At 38.8% G+C, this 22,824-nt stretch overlaps 1 protein-coding gene across 2 annotated transcripts in view; it reads right to left on the bottom strand.

Annotated features, from left to right (window-relative positions):
• Positions 1 to 22,824, bottom strand: part of nav3 (neuron navigator 3) — a 381,588-nt gene that overhangs the window by 333,871 nt on the left and 24,893 nt on the right. The window contains exon 1 of one of the 2 annotated variants that reach the window (XM_081603798.1): positions 1,470 to 1,622. The exons of the other annotated variant lie outside the window; for it this stretch is intronic. The gene's annotated coding sequence lies outside the window, so the exon portion shown is untranslated. Of the gene's footprint in view, positions 1 to 1,469; positions 1,623 to 22,824 lie in introns of those variants that run through there. 2 annotated transcript variants of the gene reach the window in all.

Here is a 22,824-nt window from a genome sequence, read left to right as displayed (position 1 = left end):
GCTAATTAATAGCATGTAAACAAGGTTGCTTGAACTGTGATGTGAATGAGAACATTTCTAAATAGTCGGATGTACCTGTGGCGATACGATGGAGAGCACAGAAATATCAGAACTTCTTCAGTTTGGATACAAAATAAACAGCAGCTTGTCAATAAGCAGTGGTCACGCTCTGACTGAAGTTTTAACTTTTAACACAGCTTTATTTTCATCTTTTTCTTATTTTAACCTGACCATGTTGTCACAAAACCCTATCAAAATTGCCAAAATAAATCAAGAATCAAATAAAAAAAAAAAAAAACTCTGGGAAAACCTGGAAGATATTAGGGTTTTGTACATTTATTTGTTAATTGCACAATAGCTTAAAATCAGTTAGACTGGCTGAAGAATATTTGATCATCACTTTTCAATTGATTCTTAATTGAAATTAAGTCTCAACTTTGACTAGGTCACTCCAAAAGAAGATTATTCTTTCACCTAAAACATTCCAAGTTTATATTTTGGGTCTTGCTAGAAAGTGAACCTCCGCACAAGCCGCACAAATCTTTGGCAGCATCTAACAGGTTTCCTTGCTCCATCCATCTTCACAACACCTGCAACACATTACCTGCGAGATGTTCTCCTTCTAATCTGACTCAGCTTTAAACTTCTCCACAACTTCCTGTCTGACTTGTCTGCTGTGCCCCTCAGTCTTCACGACGCTGTTGAACAGTTGGGTTTACCCTCAGATAAGCTACACACTGATTGACTGTTTGATAAAGTTGGACTTTGGTTGCACTGCGTTTTAGGAAAGGGGTATGAAAGCTGGGTGGATGGATTTTTATTTGCAAAAACATTCATTTCAATTTCATAAATATTTGTGGAGGTAAATGAAGAAGAAAAAAATACAGGTCGACAGACTTTGTTTTAGCCTGATCTTTACATTTACTTTGTTTTGTTCTATTTTTTAATTACTTTTAGCATTATTTTAGATTTCATCATAAAGGAATGTAAAGTTATGCTTCATGTAGTGTTGTACTTAATGCTCTTTTTTGCCTGCTATAGAATTCAATTTTTTTATTAATTTTTTGTCTTAACATTGCTTCTGTCTGTCTCTCATCTTTTCTCAGCTCTAAATTTCATACACCATCTTACATATTACACCATTTGTATAGCATAGAATTTTCTTCATTGCTTTTTTAAAAATTATTATTATTATTATTATTATTATTAATTTGGTCAATTCTGATTTTAATTTTGCCTTTTCTGTTACATCTGATTTTTTTTTTTTAGTTTATTGCAGTGAAACAAGGTAGTCAGTACAACAGTATTTTTTAAGGCACTGTAGGTCGAAAGAACAAAAAAGTTCCTATTCATTTTGAGCGACTGAAATCAGCTAATAAAGATCATTTAACATTCAAAACATTCACTCACACAAGCTGTTTTTGAAGTGCTTTAAAGTGTTTCATGACCCACAGAGATGGCTCTGTTACCTCTGGTCTTTGCACGACTCGCATCCTGAAAGCGTTCAGTCCTCTGCTGATTCCTGTCACCTGCTCTTTCGGGTAATCAACTCCAAAGTCCCCAAACAGACGTCCTTTGGCATCAACACACCTGCAGCAATCTGTTGACTCTCAGAGCCATGTTTTACCTGTCAGCCGCCACCGACAGAGAGAGAGAGAGAGAGAGAGGTGTGAATGCGGCCCGCTTTGCAAATGTACCTGTTCTGCTTGACTGGCTGTCCCTGCGTGTAATAACACAAACAGCCTGTGTTTATGGACAGCTTGGAGAGCCATCGCTCTCACACAGCTGATCAATTTTGGGATTTAGCTCTGCCTCTGCTCGTCACTCCGCAACCTGCATGGTTATCTGTCAGAGTGATTTAATGCAGCAATATCTTCACACCTGAAAAGGCAAATGTTTGCTTAAAAAAATAAATAAATCTGCACTTTTTTTGAAAAACAAACTGATGCAGGTAGCAGTTGCAGCAGCTGAACCTCGGGTTTGAGTTTGCAGTGAGCCGTGGGTTGTGAAAGAAAAATATTTGCTGATTTTAGCTGTTTCATGTTCCTATATGCTGAATTTATCTAAATATAGTTCATACAATATATCCTAAGGTGTTATTTTTCCAGGAATAACAGCAACTGAATCAAAGATGCCTAAATTATTATAAGTGACAAAAAAATTCAAACGGGTTTCTAAAGATGTATCAATTACTGAAGGGTAATGTGAGACTAAACCGTTATAATTCATTGTAAGTCGATAAAAATAAGCATTTAAATTAGCTGTTCAGTTCATTGTTCACACTACTTGCGTTTACATTGACTATATTATTGAAAAATGCCTTCTTTTTTTTTTTTGACAGTAGATGAAATATTGACGAAATTTTGGACACATTTTAATGGAGATGCAGCTAGTGTGCTTCTCAACACAGTTTGGTCCTGCAACATGCAGTGTCTTTAGTCTTGTGAATTGTGGTTACATACAGAAATAAACCAAATTCAACTTTAGCCATAAAGTCTGACCACTTTCCGTTTTCCTGCGTCCGATGCAGGTTGTTTAGCTCTGTAGATGGTTAGCTCATGGTGATGTCCCCTACATGACTTGCCCCAAACGTTATGCAATGGCTGTCTTTGTGACACTCTTTTCACTGCTTGGAATTGGTTTACCACATAGAATCCCTATAAAATACATCATAGTTTGTGGTTGCATTGTGACAAAATGCAATAAAGTTCAAGATGTATGAACACTTCTGCACTGAAGTGCCATCCTTGTAAGTTTATTCAAGCTTCAGATTCCAACCCCCAATTTAAAAGGAAATAAACCAATTCGAAAGACCTATGACAGAATGAATTAAAGAAAAAAAAACATAGCTTACTTAATATTATAGAATGATAAATATCTGTCATCATATATTTCAAAATATGAGACAAAACTGAAGCATGCATGGAGAACTCATGCAATGTCTGTCTTTATGGAAATATGGATTCCAATTCCAAGAAGGCTGTGCACCATTACCTTTGACCACAGAGCAAATGGAATATCTAGATGTACATGTTGTCCTTAAGCTACAATCTGTAACCATCCTTATGGTGTAATGTTTCCCCTACGAGTTGCAGCTATAGCAACCACGTGAACTAACATCATCTGATAGCAGTGGCACAAAGCAACATTCCATTGGTAATCAATGTAGGCTTAGAGGCAATTACTGATCAGTGTGGAGATCCTTTGATCAAGGGGCGATGGGGATTTAAGGCCAACAGTTGGCTGATCAATGGCTGTCAGACCCGTGTTGGCCCACTGCACTCTGGTTCGCTGCTACAGACTTCAGGAGGACCAAAACATTAGATGAATGCTAGCATGTTAGCCCACCAGGCCATCCAGTTTATAAAATCTCTCTAGATTCTCCTTTGATCTGGATCCTTGTTTGTTTTTTTTTTTTAACTTGCAGTCACTTGCACACATCCACTTTCCTTAACCAATATATTTTCTTGTCTTTCCCAAGATGGACAGTGGCTTAGTCCTATTTATCAAATTCTGAATATTCTGAATGCTTAAATCTGTGACAGTAGGACAGAGGGCCCTTTTTTGGGATCACAACCAAATAGGTTGGTATGCATCTAAAATTTACTATGGAGACTTTAAACCCATCGCAGTCATTTTCTGAACAGTAAGCTCTGGAGAAACATATGGATTACTAAATAAATGTTCCTAGTCCAGGTGTGGACAATTTGGGTCTTTGAGGTTAAATGTCCTGCATCCTTTATTTGTTGTTTCCCTTGATAGAGTAAAGTTCAACCCAACTCAATCCTATTGAAAACTTAAACTCACTTGTGATCTGCTCTTCTAGTGAGAAAATATTTCTGTTAGCCTAACACTAAGAAACAAAAAGGATAGAAGTATCTTACTCTTTTGATGAGTATTTCAAAATTTAAAAAACTGAAGGTTTGTATAAATTCCCAATGCTTTGGTTTTTCTTCACTCAGCTGCCACAACTTCATTTCCGTCTTATTTAAACCAAAAGTGAGAGCTTGAGTTTTCCCTCACACACAAATAAGACCAGAGAGTCCTGTGGGTGTGCTCAGGTGCCACCATCAGCCGGGATTTCTCGGTAGACGTATAAAGAGGGATGAATGAGAAAGAATCGAGGACCCTTCAGGGGTGTGATTTTCTTTTAGTGAGGATGTGATGTACTGCTGGTGCTCTTCAACACTCACAAGTGAACCATTTTGAATTTTCTGCCAGTTAAGATGTTCTCTTCCTTTGTTTGCTATGAACTTCAATGGTAAGCACATATTGGCTCTTAAACCCAATACCTGGTCATATTGGAACAACACCTGACTGCAACTTTTTTTGCGATAATAGGCAATGACACTTTTACATTGTTGTTGAGGAAACTGTTCTTTGCAAAATTGTTTTAATTCAGCCACAGTGGAGAGTTTTGAGGATAAACAACCCATTTATGGTCAATACCAAAGTCTCTATTGGTAATGATTGGGGACTCCACAGGTCCACAGAATACCTCCTGAAAGTCGAGACCTTTTTTGGCAAATTTTTCTCTGAAATTTCCAAAAAATGTCATTGTAGCCAGGTCTCTCTTTTGTTGTTGAATCATAAGAACTCCCTTTTGCTGAGTCAACTTTTAAATGTATTTTTTTGTGTTCTATTGTGGGCTCCTGGATGAGTCGTAAAAAGTGCTTCAGGAGTAATTTTGGGACTTCATCCACTCCTGTGAAGATTCACTACTGTTCTAGGTTTTCAGCATTTGTGAATAAAGCTTTGCTGGACTCCCAAACCACTTCCAGACTGTTCCAAGTCAATGACATGTTTCATCTATTCTTATTTCTTTAGCTAGGAGATGATGTGTTCTTTATTGAGATCTTTCGGTCTACTTCCTGTTGTCAGACAAGTTCTCCTGAGGTAATCTCTTAGTTGTTGTGGCTGGTTATGACACCCAATGTAACTTTGATTGGTTCGGGTCAGTTTGATAACTGAAATCAAATCATAGAAACTGTTTTCCGCATTTACTCTCATCTTTTAGCAAACATGGTTGATAAACTAAACCGTTTATTTTCCGTTACATAAAAATCCCCCAATAAAACATCCTTCAGCTTCCAGCTGAACAGTAACAAAAGGTGAAAGAGATCAAGGTACATGAATATTTTTGTAAGGCACTGTGTGTTCTAGCCCTTTGGAAAATAAACAAGCAAGGTTCATTAACAACATTTTAGTTCTATTTATTTTTTCTGAAATTCTGCACAAAAATGGGACATTTCAATACAAGCCCATCAAAGCTTTTTACTCGTCCCTTTCACACTGTTATGTTCACATCGCGGGGTTGTCCTTGAGTACGGCTGACCTCTCAAGTCTTCTTCTTTCACAAGCAACAAATAACCAAAGGACGGCCCCTGGAACACTCTCTATTTAGGAGACGAGGGGGGAAAAATCTCTGGCAAAACACAAACACCTATTCGTTTGTTCTCCAAGGACAGGCAAAGAGGGAGATTATCTTTGTTGATGCTAGGCGTCTCGTGGCTACAGCTGGAGATGTAGCACAGACTGCTGTCTTTATGCTACACGATTTCGGGCCGGAGGGAGCGAATCAACAAGAGAAAGAGAGAGAGGAGGAAGGAGAAAGCTGATGTACGAGTAATAAAGGAAATGGATCAACAGGGAGTGTATGACAGGAATGGAGTGACTGTGGAATAAAAAGTAACAAGTCTGAGGAAGAGAAAGTGGAGGAGAGAAGGCGTACATGTTTCTACAGCTCATCAACGAGGGACTGCAGGAAAAACCTATAGACTTGAAAGAGTAGCTGACATTCTCTGCTGAAAGCAGCACTTTGACAGGTAATTTAGGATGAAAAATGCCGGTTTCTTTCAGCAGCTGAGCATAGATTAAAATATGCACCAATCAGGTATTTGTGCCCAATTTCAAATTTTTGCAAATCATGTTACCATCCGTTTCAACAATTGTGATTTTCTGTAAGAATAATAATTAAAAGGTTTCGTTCTAGGCTTTGTTTTGTAAATAAAAAAGTTTTTTGTTCGGCTGCTTGTTAGCTTTGTTTGAAATTTGATCAAACGTCGTGCTGCGGAGTTTTGTGGGAACATTAAAGAACTGTGTGTTTATACCAGTGAGTATTTCCACATCTTGATAATCTACCTGAGGGAACATTCCAGAGGGAGTAATAAGACATTTCCACCCATCCATCCGTTGGTTCTCATTGAAGAGCAGAGATGTCAGAAATTCATATTAAAACAGCATAATGCCTTAGACTCAGTGGTAGACCTGAGTCTAAGACCATATACAGAGGTTACAGTCCTCGATGCAGCCGCACTAGGTCCAATTCCCGGTCTAGAACTACCTATGCCAATAAAACATTTTAAAAGAACACCATATAGTTAATAATGGACATGAAGGAGGATGGGACAAAGTGACAACTTGACAAAGTGGCTAAACCAATGAAAAGCAGTGCTCTCATTCTGTGCATTTAGCTAGCTAGCTAACAACTATCTTATCCAGAATATTTATTTACAATCCCATCATTCAGACTTATAATAAATGATAAGGGACAATAGTCCTAATAAAGTCTCCTAATTTCTAGCAAAGAATATAACCAAATTCAAAAGCTCCTCTCCCCTGATGTAGCATTAGCTTAGCAGTGCATTTGGTGTTTTGGAAAAAGTGGATTCACAGAAACCCTACAGCCCAAATGGTACAAGGTATTCCTGTGCAATATTTCCTGTTTTGTAAAACAATAATTAGTACATGTACTTGAACTCTTTATCTAGATTGAAACTCTTACTTTGAAATAAAAAAAGGTAGTTGAGTTGCCCTATTTTGATGTCCCACAACAAATACAGGCTTTGTGGTTAAAACCTGAATATAAAAGTTTTGAAACTGCCTACATCACTTTCACCTAGTAGCTTTATTGGTACTCATAAAAACAAGAAACTGTGACAGGCATGATACTGATCATTTCTAAGTTCAGTGAGAATAATGGCCCTTGCTAATCGCTAGCCGCTAAATTGGCCTCCGCGTGATTCTTCCTTTCGGTGCTAAAGGTTGTTTTCACAGACTTTTAATACGTCTGGACAGAATTTGTACAAAATAATTTTTGGTCCAAACTCTGAAATACTTAAATTGACTATTCTACACTGATCAGAGGTTATTGAAAATACAGATTAGACGATGGAGCCCCCTTTTCTATTTCTGGAAACACTAAACGTGTTTTTTGACATTAGCTCTACCATAGGTGTTACCAAGCAGAAATATTGATACACTTAGCAGTGAGTTTAAAATATAGTTGGTAAGATATTTGAAAACAAAAAATGTGTCTTATCTTCTTGTTATGAATGTTACATCCCTTAGGCTACGTTTAAATCTGATTTAGAGTGCCAAAGGTTTGTCAGTGACAAAAGCGTGCATAGCCAGAGCCTATTTCTTCATGAGCAAGAAGTTGAATGTGTTATTAGTTACTACTTTGTAAAGTAACATTACATTCCTGCAACTTATTTTGCAACAGACTTTACATGTCATTTTTGAATCCTAGAAAACCTTTCAGCTTTGATGATTTAATGATGCACTACAGACCATGATCAAATACAAGTGAATCATTTATCTTTACTTTGTTCTCTCAAATAGACAGACAGATAGGAAAACCTTGGTTTGAGAGGAAGTAGTTGAATCAGCCAGGCAGGCCTTGTAAAGGAAAAGGAGGCTGGAGCATAGAAGGCCAGACTAAAAGAAAAACAAAGTCAATTAAAAAGGATGTTTTTAGAGACGGGACAAGATAAGGGAGGGAAGATTATTGGACCAGATGCAGAAGGAAAGAGTAACAGCAGAAACAAATGCAGGGAAGAGAGAGGAGGATGGATATGTACAAAGACAGAGGGAAGACAGGGTGACAAACTAAAGTGACAGGATATGTACAAGAAGATACATGGATGAAAGAACGCCACTGACAGAGAGGTGAGAGTGGTACTCAGTGGGGAGCTGTGTGCCTAACCAGAATCACCGACTTAAAGCAGCGACACTCTGGTCTGTACTGGGCACGTCCCAGCAGCAATCACTGGGAAAAATTCGATTACACTAGGCATCTTCCTGTGGAGATTTTACAAGACGAACTGAATTGGATTAGAAACGCTTTCTTGTAGAGTGAAAAAATTACTTTAATTCAAAGAATCTCAGGGTAGGGAAATCAATGCAGGAGATGATGCCAAAACGAGGAGCGGGGAGGCTGATAAAACAAGCAGCCAGAGTGAGCCAGATGCAGCCGGAGAGGTGACAGCTGACTGCTTCCAGCTCACATCCGCACAATCCGAACTGGTTCCAGCTTGGAAAGGATCCAAGAGGAAGCTTTGGTGATAATGAGACACTCCTCATCTCCTCTGTCCAGACTGACCAGACAGAAAGAGAGGACAGAAAAGAAGGCTGCAGGGTCATAATGACCAGCCAGCATTCAGACAAGCGTCAGGCATAGGGGATGATTGGAAACGCCTGCAGCCAGGGGTTCAGCTGCAGACGGGATTACATTTGCTACAGCAATAGCCCACAGTATGTTCTCCTAAACAGCACAAGGTTTAGGAGTTAAAATCTGTTTTAAGGTGTCTCTCCGTGTAATTGTCACACTCAGACAGTCAGCCAAGGCTCTCACATTAGGGACTGACGGTTTTGCCCACTCTTGATTGTAAAAACTTGACAGGGTATTTAAGTGAACATTGCTTTTAAGTCTATGCTTTTAGACTTTTAATTGGATTTAGATCAGAACTTTGACTGGGCCATTGTGATATGCAAATATTCTTTGAACCAGACCAACCTATTGTAGGTCTGGCTTTATGTTTAGGCTTTTGCATAGCACATTTGAGAAGCCTTAGTCTTTTTTTCAATGTACAATTAAGCACTAAGCATTGGTCTACCAAAGACAAAATCATTATCATTTGAATGCTTTTTGAAAAAAATATCTTTCCCATGTGTATATTTGAAGGTACGCTCTGAATATTACATAAAAATAGTGAAAATGAGAAAGAATATGTCACTGCATAGATAATATTGCTTACAGGTTAAATGAGAGATGAAGGGATATTACGGAACAGTGGGTACACTGCACCTGCAGAGAAGAACTTTTAATCCTTGACCAGAGAAGGTGGATGACTTCAACATTTCTTCATGTTTCTACACTAAGAACAAGCACACACACACACACACACGCACATGCAAGCACCAGCAGTTCCTCATCTTTAATGTAGAAAAGTTGACGTCATTTTACATCAAGCAGCATGACTTCATCTCTGTCTTGAGAAACACACGGGACACTTGCTCTGTTAAAATTGCATTTAATGATGAAATAATGGAGATGATACTTGGGCTTAAACCCTTTATTAATTAACTGGTGACAAATCATTCCTAATATGGGGTTTGGGAGTCATGTCTAAAGTTTAAGATACTGAGGTCTCTAGTTGTCCAGTCCCATTCTGTCTGAAATATCTGTTTGTCCAAAATAGAAAAACAAAGAATCTGCAATACAGTCGAAACAAAAAAATTATAAATCCAACGATGAGAAACACTGTATTCTTAAAAGTATTGTTTCAATTCTCTGGATCAATAGGTTCACACATTCCATCCCATTCCTTAGCCAAAGGTGTATATTAAGTGGTAAAATTAGCACTATCACCTGAAACCTTATGTCTGAAATGCTTAAGTTTCTCCATAAAATTCATAATAAAAACAGGAAAGGAGGAGTGACGTTATAGGGTCAGTGCAAATTTAATTCAAAGATCAGCACCAACTAAATTAGAAAAGACTAAATAATTATGGCTTAGTGGTACTGGAGAAACAAGGTCATGATTCAAATCCAGGTAGGGTCGGGGAGTGTGGGGGAGGTTGGTTTGCTTATGCCAATCTCAAGCAGTGATTGTGCAAGACGTAAGCTACACACCCTGACCAGGTCACCAGCCCATTACAGGGCAACACAGACACATACGGGACAAAAAAACTTTACCCAGACACACTCATATCTGAAGACAATTCAAATCCACAACCTTCTTGTTCCAAAACGAATTAGGGCACCCAACACCATAGGATTGTCTTTGGAGAAAACTGAATCCAATCAATCAGACCTAAAAGCCTGTAGAAGAGTGTAAACTTCTAAAACGGTTGATAGAACTCCATAGGCGCCACAACATTTAAGTCGCCAAACTTTCCTTTTCCATCTTTTGCCATGATGTAACTTACAATTCTTTTTCTGAGATGTCCATATGTTTACAACAGTTTAGTTTCCTAGATATTCTACATGGAGACAGCAGTGATTGTGTTCCAAAATAAGAGAATCATGTAGAAGATTATCTATGCAACTCTAACTTTTCTTCTTGGCATTTTCCCTAATGTCTTACAATTTTTGGTATATCATCTACAATCTGTTTGCAAAATTTCTATAGGTAATATGTGAAATATACCTCCAGGAATACAGCAAAACAAAATTAAGGTGACAATAGTACTATCTTCATCGAACAGACAGTGTCCTGTCCAACTCTGTGGGAGTCAGTAGGAGCTAAGAGCTCCAATAACAAACAGGTGAATCATTGTTCTTATTGCATGTGAGAGTGCAGTCCTCTTGAGGATTAGGACAGAACAGCGGACCGAGCTGAGGGAGAATCGGCTGCTCGGTTATTAACTCGCAGCTCCGATAAGCAGCGATCGCTCCAGCTGCCAGCCGCACTCGGAACAACACCAACACCTTGCCAGCTAGATAAGAGGATCAGACGACACAGAGGCGATTGTGTTCGTCCAGTTGGCCAGCAGTGGCATACTAGAGATGAATGTGTGTCCTATTCAACTTGCAAAGTTTTACCACCACACCCAGGTGCAAAAAGGCAACAATAGAAAGAACTCAAGTGTTTTTATTTAAAAAGGAAACTATATTGGTCCCTACAGAGTGTAACCAGCCACACTTCTCTATTCTCACAGCATTATTAATCTGCAGAGCTGGATTATGGTCACCTCTAAGTGTAGATAAGTGCAGCTTGATGTCGGTCTTAATTGGACAGGGGGATTAAAAAGAGATGGGAGACAAGAGTGCAGCAGTACTGACCTGAAGTGGACTCAAGGGTATTGACGAAAATTATGCTTTTTAATATTTCTTGAGAATTTTCCCATTTCTGGCTTGAGGGGTTTATGAATATAGTCCATCCTCTGAGCAAACACCTTCTGACCTCTCTCTATTTTAAATTCACCACTTGGTCTGAATAAAGGATCCAGTTAGTCATTGTAAATCATTAAAAATTCTTATTGAAACACTATATTACATACGTTGCTCTTTCTTCCTGGATCTAGTGAGAAAGCGACCTGATACAAACCAGGGCTTCCCCCAGAAAACTTGCTAAGCCCGGTGGTTTGGGCGCTCAGGAAGTCATTCATTCTGTGTTTGAGTTAAAAAATGCGTAAAATTGACAGGAAATTTGAAAATATTACTTGATAATTATGTGTTATTGGAAGATTGGAAAAACAATATCTGAACACCAACTACAAAGTTTTAAAAAATGCACAAAAAAATTTTTAAAACTAAAATAAGCAATGCTTAGCCTGCTCTAAAAAGTGTTTTCTGGCTACAGTTCATCTTATGGACTTATTTATATTAATTTCACTTAATTCTTTTGCTTTTGCTATGACAACTTACTTTTTTGTGTTTATTTAACTCAAAACTTACAAATCTTTAACCTAAAGGAACTTTTTACTTTGACTTTACTTGAAATAATTAAGATACCACATTTGTATCCCTCGTCTGACACAATGACTCAAGCTGACCAGGGACAGATTCCCTGGTAAACCACTGTGGCTCTGTCGGTAGAGCAGTTGTCTTGTGATTGGAAGGTTGATGGTTCAATTCCAGCTCCCTCCTGCCACATGTCAATGTGACCCCTGGGCACCTAACCCCAACTGATCTGTGCATTAAATAATTGTGTGAATGTGACTCTAATATAAAGCACTTTCAGTGGTCAAAATGACTGGAAAAGTGCTATGCAAGTTTATTTACCATTTTTGAAGTAAACTAAATGATCTGTTATCTTAAACATACTTAATAAATTTGTTAAAAATTAACAAATTGGATGATTATAATATATTGAATTGGTTAAACTTAATAAATTAGGTTGGATAAATTTAATAAATTCAGTTGGATAAACTTAATTGAATTGCTTGTTACCTACAGAAGCAATTCAATTAAGTTGGTTCAACTATTTTCTTTTTAGAGTGTGGAGGGGGTGTTAGTAAAGCCTGGTGGCCTGCCAGGCTTATAATAGACAGGGGGAAACGCTGCAAAGGAAAAGACGTAATTCACAAAAGTAAATTAAAATAAAATAAAATCAACATGGAAAATTCGACCAAATTGAAGGTCAGGACAAAAACGGCTTAGAAAAGAGTGTTTAAACCATAGCCAATTATTTAGGCTCTGTCAATTATTTTTGGTGACTCAATTTTTTTTTTCTGGAATTGTGTTCCAAACTTCACAAGGTGATAATGCGAGAGAGACAATATCGACAGAGTTGGATGAAACATTAGTGGTCTGAATTGGAAAATGTCCAAAGCAGAGCACAAGATTTATCAAACAAGAGAATGAGAAAATTTTGCTCACACAGCATTAACTGGATTTATGTTGAAATATGTTATGAGCCAACGTATTAATGATTCATATCAGAGGACAAACATGTTGTTGTTCTGTTGACCTTCAGCAACCTGCGACATAAAAATATTGCCAGCTCATTTTAACTCTGCGAGTTAAGGTTAATTTAAAAATATAAGATTGGAATGGAAATGGAAGAAGAAGAAAAAAAAACATGCCAGATTCACAATACCAGAACTTATGGTGCAGTATTAATTTATATTTCCTACAATCTCTCTAAATGATGCTACATTTCCTCTCTGTGTGCCCAGTCCCCTCGCTGTATGTTACCAAAGTGATGCAGTTTGCCCTAAAGGATCAATAAATTTTATCTTATCACACTGTGTGAAATTTCTCATTTCACAAGCATTGCTCTACAACCAGGAATAGCCCGAGGGCCCTCAGGTGGCGTTATCACTTACCAGTCATTTCCACAGCAGGAGAGCACCCTGTGTCCCTCCATATTTCTCTTTCCCCCCATCAGAAGCACAAGGCGGTGTTTCTTGACCTCAGCACCTGCCTGGAGGGCAATCCTTGCCTGATTTGTTGAGGAGAGGGCGATACTCTAGATTCCCCCCAGCAGACAAAGCAATACATGGACGGACCGAGCACACCAACAGCTGTGACTTGATGTATGGAGGCCAGATGGATCACAAAGGAATAAGTGGAAGTTCGGACCATTAAGAAATACATCCCATAAAGACATGTCTCCAAGACATCTATATATTTCTATGCAGGTTTCCTTTAAGATTAATGGGACTTTATTCTACCAAAGTACAGTGCTTCTTTACATCCAGAAGCACTGGATGTAAAGAAGATCAACGACATGCTAAAGACTGAAATCATCTACAAAACCCATACAGGACAATAACAATAATTACTTAATATTTCTATGGTTTATATAATTAAAAGTAGTAATTATAAAAAAAACATGACAAAAGAAAAAATACTAAACTCACGAGAAGCAAAGGATTTTTCCGAATGGAAAACGCGAGTATGATAAGACCTTTGGCTAGCTAACTAACTAGCTAACTTGCTCACATTTATTTTTCATGAGCTAGCTTTCATGTGCTAGCTAGCTAAATTTGAGTTAGCTGGTTAGCTAGATAGATTGCTCGATAGTTGACTAGCTAACTATCGATCTAGTTAACTATTAAATTATTTATGTACATACATAAGTTAATAATATAAAAAGGTACCAAGATCATTTAAAGCAAAAATATATTGGCACTTAATTAAACTAAAGTTATTTTTATATAGTATAATTTACAAACAATCTTTCAAATTGGGTTACACGTCCATAAATAGGCAGCCTGCTAAAAATTTTTTTGCTAAAATCTGGCAATCCCAGTAAAGTGAAAAAGCGGTTTAGATATCAAATATTGAATTGATTTTGTTTGAGACATTTATTTCCCAAAAAATTACCTTATCCCTCATTTTAAAATACAAAAAAATAGATTGTGCATCTTTAATCTAATACATAGTCAGAAAATATGTCAGAAATCCCTAAAATGCCCATGAAGTAATAATTAAACATCAAGCAGATTTCATTAAGGATTAACTGGTGTTCACCACGATTTTGTCCAATCAGCAGGTGGTGATGAAGTGCATCCTATAGCAATGGGTGGTCTGCCAAGTACTAAGCATCCTACTGACTGTCTACCTGAGCATTTATATTCAAATTGCAAAGCAGTCTTCCTCCTCTAATGTATCATACATATTGCTATCATACATATTGCATGCACCAGTGTCAGCCTTTTTCTGCATGGCTGCTTATTCTTTGCCATAAACAAAAGCCCCACGAGTAGCACCTAGAGAGAAACATTCCTGTGCGGAAAAAAATAATTATAATGTGGACACAGAGTCTGAATCTGGGCTCGGTCGCCAATTGATTTAATCAACGATATGCACCGAGGAGACGACTTCTCAATTTGTAAACACAGCCGAGTCTTTGGGATGACAGCCCAAGAGAATTGCAGAAAAGTCTATAAAGGCTTGAGATAAGAAAAAGTAAAGGTGTGTGTGAGAAAGTTAGGAAACAAATGATTATCTGACTTAAGAGGCCCAACTGGGACAAAGTTGTCAGGACTTAGAAAAACACTACAGAAATGAGCAAATGAGAATCAGTTTCAAATGAATTCATATCAGATTAAGAAAAAAACATTCTAAAAAGTTACTATCTATCTATAATTGGTTATAGATGGGTTCATCTAGCTCTCTGGGCTTGCCTTAAAGTTTCAACATCTTTTGTTGTACCTAAACCACATTAGGATTCAACATGTCTAATTAGGAATTATACACATAAATGTGTAACAAATGGTCACTGGGTTTGCCTTTTATCTTCTCTATTGTTTTAAATCCAAATTCTGCTAACTCCAAAACAAGATGTGTGTAAAAAAAATCCCAGTGTCAGATTTGATTTCCATAACAGAGTCAAGTGCATAAAAAAAGCAATGCTGGAACTAATAGTTGGTTCACAGAGGTCTTCTGCAATTGAAATGAAGGTCAGATACGCAACAGTGTGATTGGGGTATAATAACAGTTGAAATTTGACAATATTTCACCGTTCACTGTCCGTCTTGGCAACACGGCCCCAGCTTTCCTGGTTTACAAGGCAATAAATGCTTCAAAGTGTTTGAGTCATAAGCTACACATTTCACAGCACACTGAAAAAGGAAGTTAGCTGTTACAGACAAACCGTCTGACTAAAAGAGCTGAAATTTTCATGCTACTTCTGCCAACAGTCCCACAACTCAATCCCACAGAGGAAGAAACTTAAAGTCTTATTCTAAGTAAGAATGGTTATGAGAAGTGCTGCTGATGCTGCCATTTTGAATGCTGGAGGATTTCTGGTGTGCTTGCTTAAAATGAGACCACAGCACAATTAAAAGGGTCTTTAGGAGAAGCGAAGAAGAAAAGAAATGCAAAGAAATACAGATGCAATGATTTGTGTTGCTTCTCAGAGTTGACCACATGAAGTCACAATGGAGCATGCCAGATGATGAAATTAGCTGTTCTGCTAGAGTGGCAGTAATAAAAAAAAGAAAAAGAAAAAGAAGACCAATTAGAGGGCAGTGAGGCGTCTCCACTTTAGCCTGTGGTGAATCACTTGGAGTAAAGGGCAAGAATCGTACAGCTTTGATGGAGTGGTGGTGAGAAACTGCTGCACTAACTGGTTGGCCTTGCAACGTTTCCATTGCTGCTAGCATCAAAACCTACTCTAAATTCAGCCCAGTTATTACAGGTAGTTTTTTTTTTTAGTTTCCTCCCACAGGAACCAGACCAGACTTCCTATCACTTCTGACTGTGCCGTGCATCGCAATGTCAGGAGAAACATTTAAATCTGAGAGAATGAATGTGTGAGTTTTGATCTCCAAGAAAAACAAGAGTAAAAAAAAAACCAATGATTCATTACTGGTCAGCAATTTTTTTCTAAGCCCGGTTGTTTCAAAACCTCTACTGTTCTTCATAAACCTATAATCAAATAAATCCAAATTAAAAACATGCAGAAAGATTCAAATTCATCCATCCCGTTTGTTTAATAATGCAGTCAAATTCATCGAGTGTTCCCTACATCACTTCCTATAACATCCATGTGGAGTCAGAGGACGGTTGACTATGTTTTGTAGTTAACTCCATGGATTTGGATCCGGTGAAAGATGTCATGTGGCAACGTCAGTGTGAATGAGGTGTGTTGAAGCACTGAAGTATCTTAAACACAGATACTGTGTGCCAGTGACCACATTAGAAAAATGTACGTTTGTTGTCATTAATTATCATTCTACACAATCACCTGTCAGAACAAAACAACAACCACTGCTGTCAATCACCTCCAAGGCCTTTTTGTCTTCAAAGCAATCTCTTCAGAGCGATCACCTTGGCGTGGGCGTAAGAGATCCGTGATAAAGGAGTCCGTGTTGCGGTCAGAATTAAAGCCCATGTTTTCCCCGACGGGGAGTCTAAGAGCTTCAAAAATTGAAATGCGGCAGAGATTGGCAGTATGATTACAGTATAAATATTCTGTCTGGGGTTATTGGGTGTCAGTTTTTAAGACAATTGGGGGGTCTAAGTGTCTTTGAGAGTCCCACGTTCAAACAATCCCGTCTGTATTGTTTGTCTTTGGGGTTCCAGAAGGGCGCACAAAGTGTTGAAGGGTGACAAATAAAAATTGTAATTTCATCTAAATGCACCGCAGTCTTAGATTACCAAGAACAGTGGGCCACAAATTGAATAAAAAACTTTTTATTTACCCAAACAAAACACATGGATCGGCTTAGCATGCAAAAACTATGCAGAAGATTTGTTTCTGACAGTGGCTAATTTTTATAGTCACATGTTTAGCATATTTAGCTTAGTGTAGCTTAAATCTATACAACTTTATCTTTAGCACCGCTATGCTGACTCTGTTCAACTTAACTTCAAGTCAAATTGATTGAACCATTATACACTACCAGATTAACCCCTTCCTGCTTTCTGAAGAGATTCATTTGTGCAGTAGTTTGAGGCTAATTCTGTCTTATTATCATTAAACTTGTCACTAGAGACAAATTGGCCATTTGGCTATAATCTCATGTATTTGCATGTAAATGTCATTTAATATGCAAAGTTTAATAAAAAAATAAACAAACTTTAAACAATCAACAGCAAAAGGACAATTTCTGTCATCTACTGACAGAAATGTTAAAATCTGGGTCTGCAAAGAATTGACTCAGGGAGACACCTTTTTTTTTCTTTTATATAAACATTTTTTTATTTCACTTCTGCTTCACAATTATGGAGCACTTTGTGTTTGTCTGTCACAGAAATCCCCAGAAAGGATTGACAGTTGCAACATAAGAAGATGTGTAAAAAGTACACGGATCTCCAAACGTAAACACGTAAACAGGTTTGTTTTTTTGTTTTTTTTAATGCCTTCTTACAACAACGACTCCCTCCCACTAGGCTTGCTACACCATAGCAACCACAATGTCTAGTGTCGCTGCCCCGAATACGCAGCAATACAATAAAAGACCTCTCTGACATCTGGCTTTCATTATTAAAAATTTTCATTGCTCCTCGTTGCCCGTCTTATTGCTGTGCTTTTATTTACTCTGAGAGCTAATGTCGCTTTTATTACAATGTGTAAATGAGAGTTACTAATTCCCATTGGACCGTCCTGCATAAACAAGAGCTAATTGAGGGATCGAATGAATGCAGACAACCTCAGCTCAGTCATCAAACCCTCATCAGCCCCCCACTACAGGTAGGCCACGGCCCGATGGACCACCACTGAGTAATCACCTACGCTGAGTGGAAATCTCTGTTGCTATGGAAACATCATTTAGGAGTACCATGATCCAAAGCGCACATCTTGCCTTCTGGCTAATTTGCCAAAACTCATTCATAAGACGGGTCCATCATGCTGTAGTAGTAAAAAAAAATAAAAAATCAACACAGACACTCAATGGAGCGTGCGGCTTTATGTTTGTAAATGTTGCAAATTGAGCAATAATACTTTGTTTTTTCTTAAAATTGCAACATTCTTATGAAGATAAAATGTCTGATAGTGATCTTATTGTGCTGTTTTTATAAAAATGTTTAAAAATAAAAATAAAAATAGCCAACTAAAATGACTCTAAGAGCACATTAACAACTCATCCAGAACGACTGCATAGCAGGTCTGGCCTCGGTTAACAGTAACTGTTCCTGATGCAACAATATGAATAAGACTGGGGATAAACCAAGTGGTTTGCCAAGTGGTTAGTCTCTTGTTTGACTATCACATTTTTCTCCAGAGGGTATTTTCCACAAAGGGAGTTAAAATTTTCAGTCAAGTTCAAAATTTTTGACTTTGGAGCAAGGGCTTGTTCCATTTTTAATATTTTAATTCATCTTAAACTTATTTCGCTGTAAAAAATGACACTTGTATAGTATACCAGCTTTTTGCAGTTTAGGATGAGCTTCAGGCTTGGTGGTTAATGGGTTTTATCTGAGGGAAACCGGTTACCGAGTTCCAGTTGCACTTGGAGCTGGAAAATTCCGACTTCCCAGATGGAAATAAATCAACTGGAATGCCCTCCGAATTCAAATTTCCCACAGGGAAACTGTGAGCAACTTTGACTACCCTGACTTGTAAGGCCGACTTTGTGTTTCAATATCGCCGCTCCTTGTATCAAAAGTAGTAAGATGTGGTAAATGTGTGTCTCAAATCAATGTTATATGCAGTGCCTGTGAACTGAGTAAACGGAAAAGTGGCGTTTGCGTATGGTAAGGAAAGCTTCAATGATGGTAAGAGATACTAGAAACAATAATTTTAGGTGTCAACATGTTGGAACCGCAACTTCTTAACTGGAACACTGTTATCTTGAGTCTGATGTTAAACCCAGTTCTGACTTCTGACATAACTGGAAGACCGCATTTGACACAGTTGGGTGCTCCGGCTGGGCAATAATCCAAAACAAACCAATTAAATATAATCTCTAACAATTTGGCCAAGGAAATTGGTCAAATTTTGTCATGTATAGTTCTATGAACCGGGACTTTCTGTGTGCAGCACTAATGCTTCAGACTGCACAGACTGACATCAATAGAATGTAAAACTTTAAAATCTAGTATTTGTGAAGCTTCAGATAAAGAATCCTAATATTTTATTACAGTCACAGCTGTGATCAGCTTCAGCCAACCACAACCCTGAGCTGGACAAAGCAGGGATGGGAAACGGATAAGAGGGAGGTAAATACAATTTACTGCACACAGCCTCTCATCGGGTCTGCAGAGAAAGCACCAGGGGCCAAAATGTTTGCTTCTGTGCCACTTAATGGGACCTGCTCTCGATGAATCCCAACAGTTTCTGCAATCGGATATGTCCTCGTAATCGTGCGTTCCTTTTCTGCTACTGTTACATAAACCCCGTCTGCATGTGGAGAGTGATCACATGCTGGACTCATTAATGTATCATCAATCCAATAGCCATGTAAGCCAGTGATCTCTCCGCCTTCCTATAAGGTCGCCTGAGGACACGGTTTACAATCCAGAATGACTTTTTATCCCCCCCCTTCTCTGGATGAGTCCTAGCTTTGCTCTATAGATAGCTATTGTGTCCTGCAGTCTGTAAACAATTATCTTGCCCTCTGATTGCTGCAGCGCTGGCAGCAACATGCAAATGCAGATTAGAGAGAGGAAGAGAACACAAAGGCTAAGCTAATTGCTGAGAACACTGGTTTGTGTTGCATGGGGTTAAACATTTAGCTCATTAGCCTCCTGAATAAACAATATAGTGGCATATTCAAGAGTGTTGGACTGCATAGTATTATGTAAAGTCAACTTTTTTGACCTTCACATAATGTTATAATGCTATTTCTGCTATTTCCTCATCAAAAATTTACCTGGAGTGTTGTTTGGTTATTTCATGCATGTTTGAGAAATCCATGGCAATTCAGCAGGGCAAAACACTTGAGTGGACTTAGCACCGCCTTTTAGACACAGCTCCTCCTCCGACGTGCAGTTTCCAAGCTTCTGAATTACAGAGCACTCTTCCCCTACAGCTCCCCCACTCAGCTCCTTCAGACTAGCTAGCAGCAATTAGCGAACACCTTGTGGAGCTTCGCATCTGCTGAGCTCATTATATGAGCTACTTCTCAGTGCAACGTTGGTGAAAACATTGTTGAAGGGTTAATAGAAGATTGATATGATGACTTCCTGAAGGTTCAGAAGTTTAATATAGGACAGACAGAGGCTCAGATTCAAGGCTATAAATTACAAAGTCACATTTCTTTTACGTTATATTTGATATATGTAGCATTTTTTAAAACAACTGAAGGTAACAGTTACTTGATTATGTTATACAGTGACCAGAAAACACGCAATAATTTCCCTTTAGCAGTCGGCTGAGGCTAAAAGCTAAAACAAGTGCAGTAGACTCAAAGAAAAGAAAGGGAGCATGTTTCAAGAAACTGAACAAAAAGCACTGTGCTCTGGGATCATGTCATCCAAGGACAGCCTTGGTGCTTGGGGGGGAGAGGAAAAAAAAATTGAGTCGCTTCCACAGACTCCCGCAGCGCAGAGCGCAGCATGGCAGTTTCCATTTAAGCAGAGTCAAAATATCATAAATGTATAAGCAAAATTAGGCTTCTGCACAGAGGGGAGGCACAATCGTGCGGAGGGTGGAGCGAAACCGTTTACATCCCAAACTCATGCATTATGAACGAGGTAATCATGACAGAGGCAATTTCAAAGTGGAGGCTTTTCAGAACAGCAGGCAAGGAGAGCATTAGCTGTTCATTAGCAGACAGGCAGGCAAGCAGAAAGCCATGAGCACATTGATTAGGTCTGCGTGCAGCGCCACGGCCGGCGTCTGTGGCCGGTGGACGGGACAGAACCGCCGTCTTGCCTACAACAAACTGCCAATACAGTATGCTCACCTGATTTATTTCTTAAGAGGCACAGGCTGCTCAGATATGTACAATGCATTAATGCTTGCCTGTCACAATTTGACCATCTCTGTCTAAAACGACACACTTCCACCTACCAGTGTCTTGCAAAAGCCTTTGAACGCCAAACTCTGGCATATTTGATCAGAATTGGACAATAAAATTTTGGAGACTTTGGCAAAGATCTACCTTCCACCAGGACAACAACCCTAAACATAAAGCCAGAGTTTCAATTGAATGGGTTTGGAAGACGTCCTAATAGTGTCATCCACATCGGCATTGTGTCAAATCCCCCAAACTAATTTGGTTTGTCAAAATGTAAATTACTGAACAGCTTTCTGACTGCAGGCTAACCTAACTTGTTGGTCCTCAGAGTCCCGAACACATAACGCAAATTGCTTGCAAAAGAAATTTTATAAAGAAGTTTTATGGTGACACACTGAAACTGAAACTTTTCAAACAGTCTTCCATTATGCCCTTGGCAAGCTTTCTACAGAGTAGCTAAAACACTGTGGATTGAAATAAAAGCAACTTTGCATCCATACTTTAAACTTGTTTTATGACTCATAGTCCAAACAATGAACAATTTAGAAGAGTGAAAAAATAGTAAGTCTAGCTAAATTGAGACGTTAGATGTTTTGGCGTTTTGTACGCAGTGTTCTCTGTCAACCAGAAATCAGGGATCAAACAAGCTTTTTCTTTTATTTTTCACAGGGTTGTTCAGCTTTAGAACCATGTAGCTCCAAGCCAAGTTCCTCCTCCCTAATGTGGCCTAATCTTCTTCCCCTCAAAGCAGTCACTCCCGTTAGATAGCAGCTCCTGCAGAGAGGTAAACAGAATACCCACCCCCATCCCAATGGTACTCCAAACTTCAAAATCATTCCATTCTCATGGTACCAACACACCGTGAACCTCCCCTGGCAGTCGCTGTCAGGTCTGGCTTGCCACGACTTCCTTCAGTGACACAGGGAGATTCGATCCGGTTATCTTCACTGTAACGCTTTGTCCTCCCACCTACAGGGCTGCTGAAGCTCAGGAGGGAACTCTATAATACTCTAAAGGTAAGATCACTGAATGAGATGGGAACTGTATCAGAGAGTAGAAACATAATCTTATTCCATATATCTTGGTTATCGTCCTCCAACTAGTGGAAGGTGGAAGCTTTTCACTTCCTGTCTCTTTAACGGAGCGTTTACTTGAGAACAATCTTTGTCCCCTGTGGACTCATCTAATGGCAACAATCTCCTCCCATTGCCTTCCCTTTCATTGCTGACCTTCCCCTCTGCCCGTTCCTCCATGTCTGGGCGGGTCTGAGACAGCAGGGCAGTGGTGGGGATTATACGGCCCTCCAGGCAGCTGTAAAAGATGACTTATGGCTCTGTGCCGTTCAGGACGCAACAGTAGTTTCCTCAGATACTGTAAAGCAGAACGTTCCGTCGGTGTGAGGGGATTGATCCGTTAGAGACCGGAGAGAGAGAAATCAACCATAGGAGGCATAGCAAATTTCTTTTCATGTTCTACAGAGGAGATTAAAGCTTTAGCTCAGACAAGTCGCATGGTAGAAAAAAAGAATCTCACTGGGCAAAGGAGGGGATTGAGGAGAGGAAAGAAAAGAGAGTCAAACAAGGCCGTATTTTTTTTTTTTCTTGCTGACTTGGATTCCCACGTGTGAAAATATGACAATCCAATTAGTATTTAGTTTTAGACCAATCCACAGCTCAGTGTCAAACTTGAAAAGAGATAAGACAGCAGCTAAGATAGAGCCTTGACATTTCAGGTTAA

Source organism: Poecilia reticulata, chromosome 23 (genome assembly GCF_904066995.2).
Source record: "Poecilia reticulata chromosome 23, P_reticulata-male-v2, whole genome shotgun sequence".
Classification (NCBI taxonomy): domain Eukaryota; kingdom Metazoa; phylum Chordata; class Actinopteri; order Cyprinodontiformes; family Poeciliidae; genus Poecilia; species Poecilia reticulata.
This window is presented reverse-complemented; position numbering and strand designations above follow the sequence as displayed.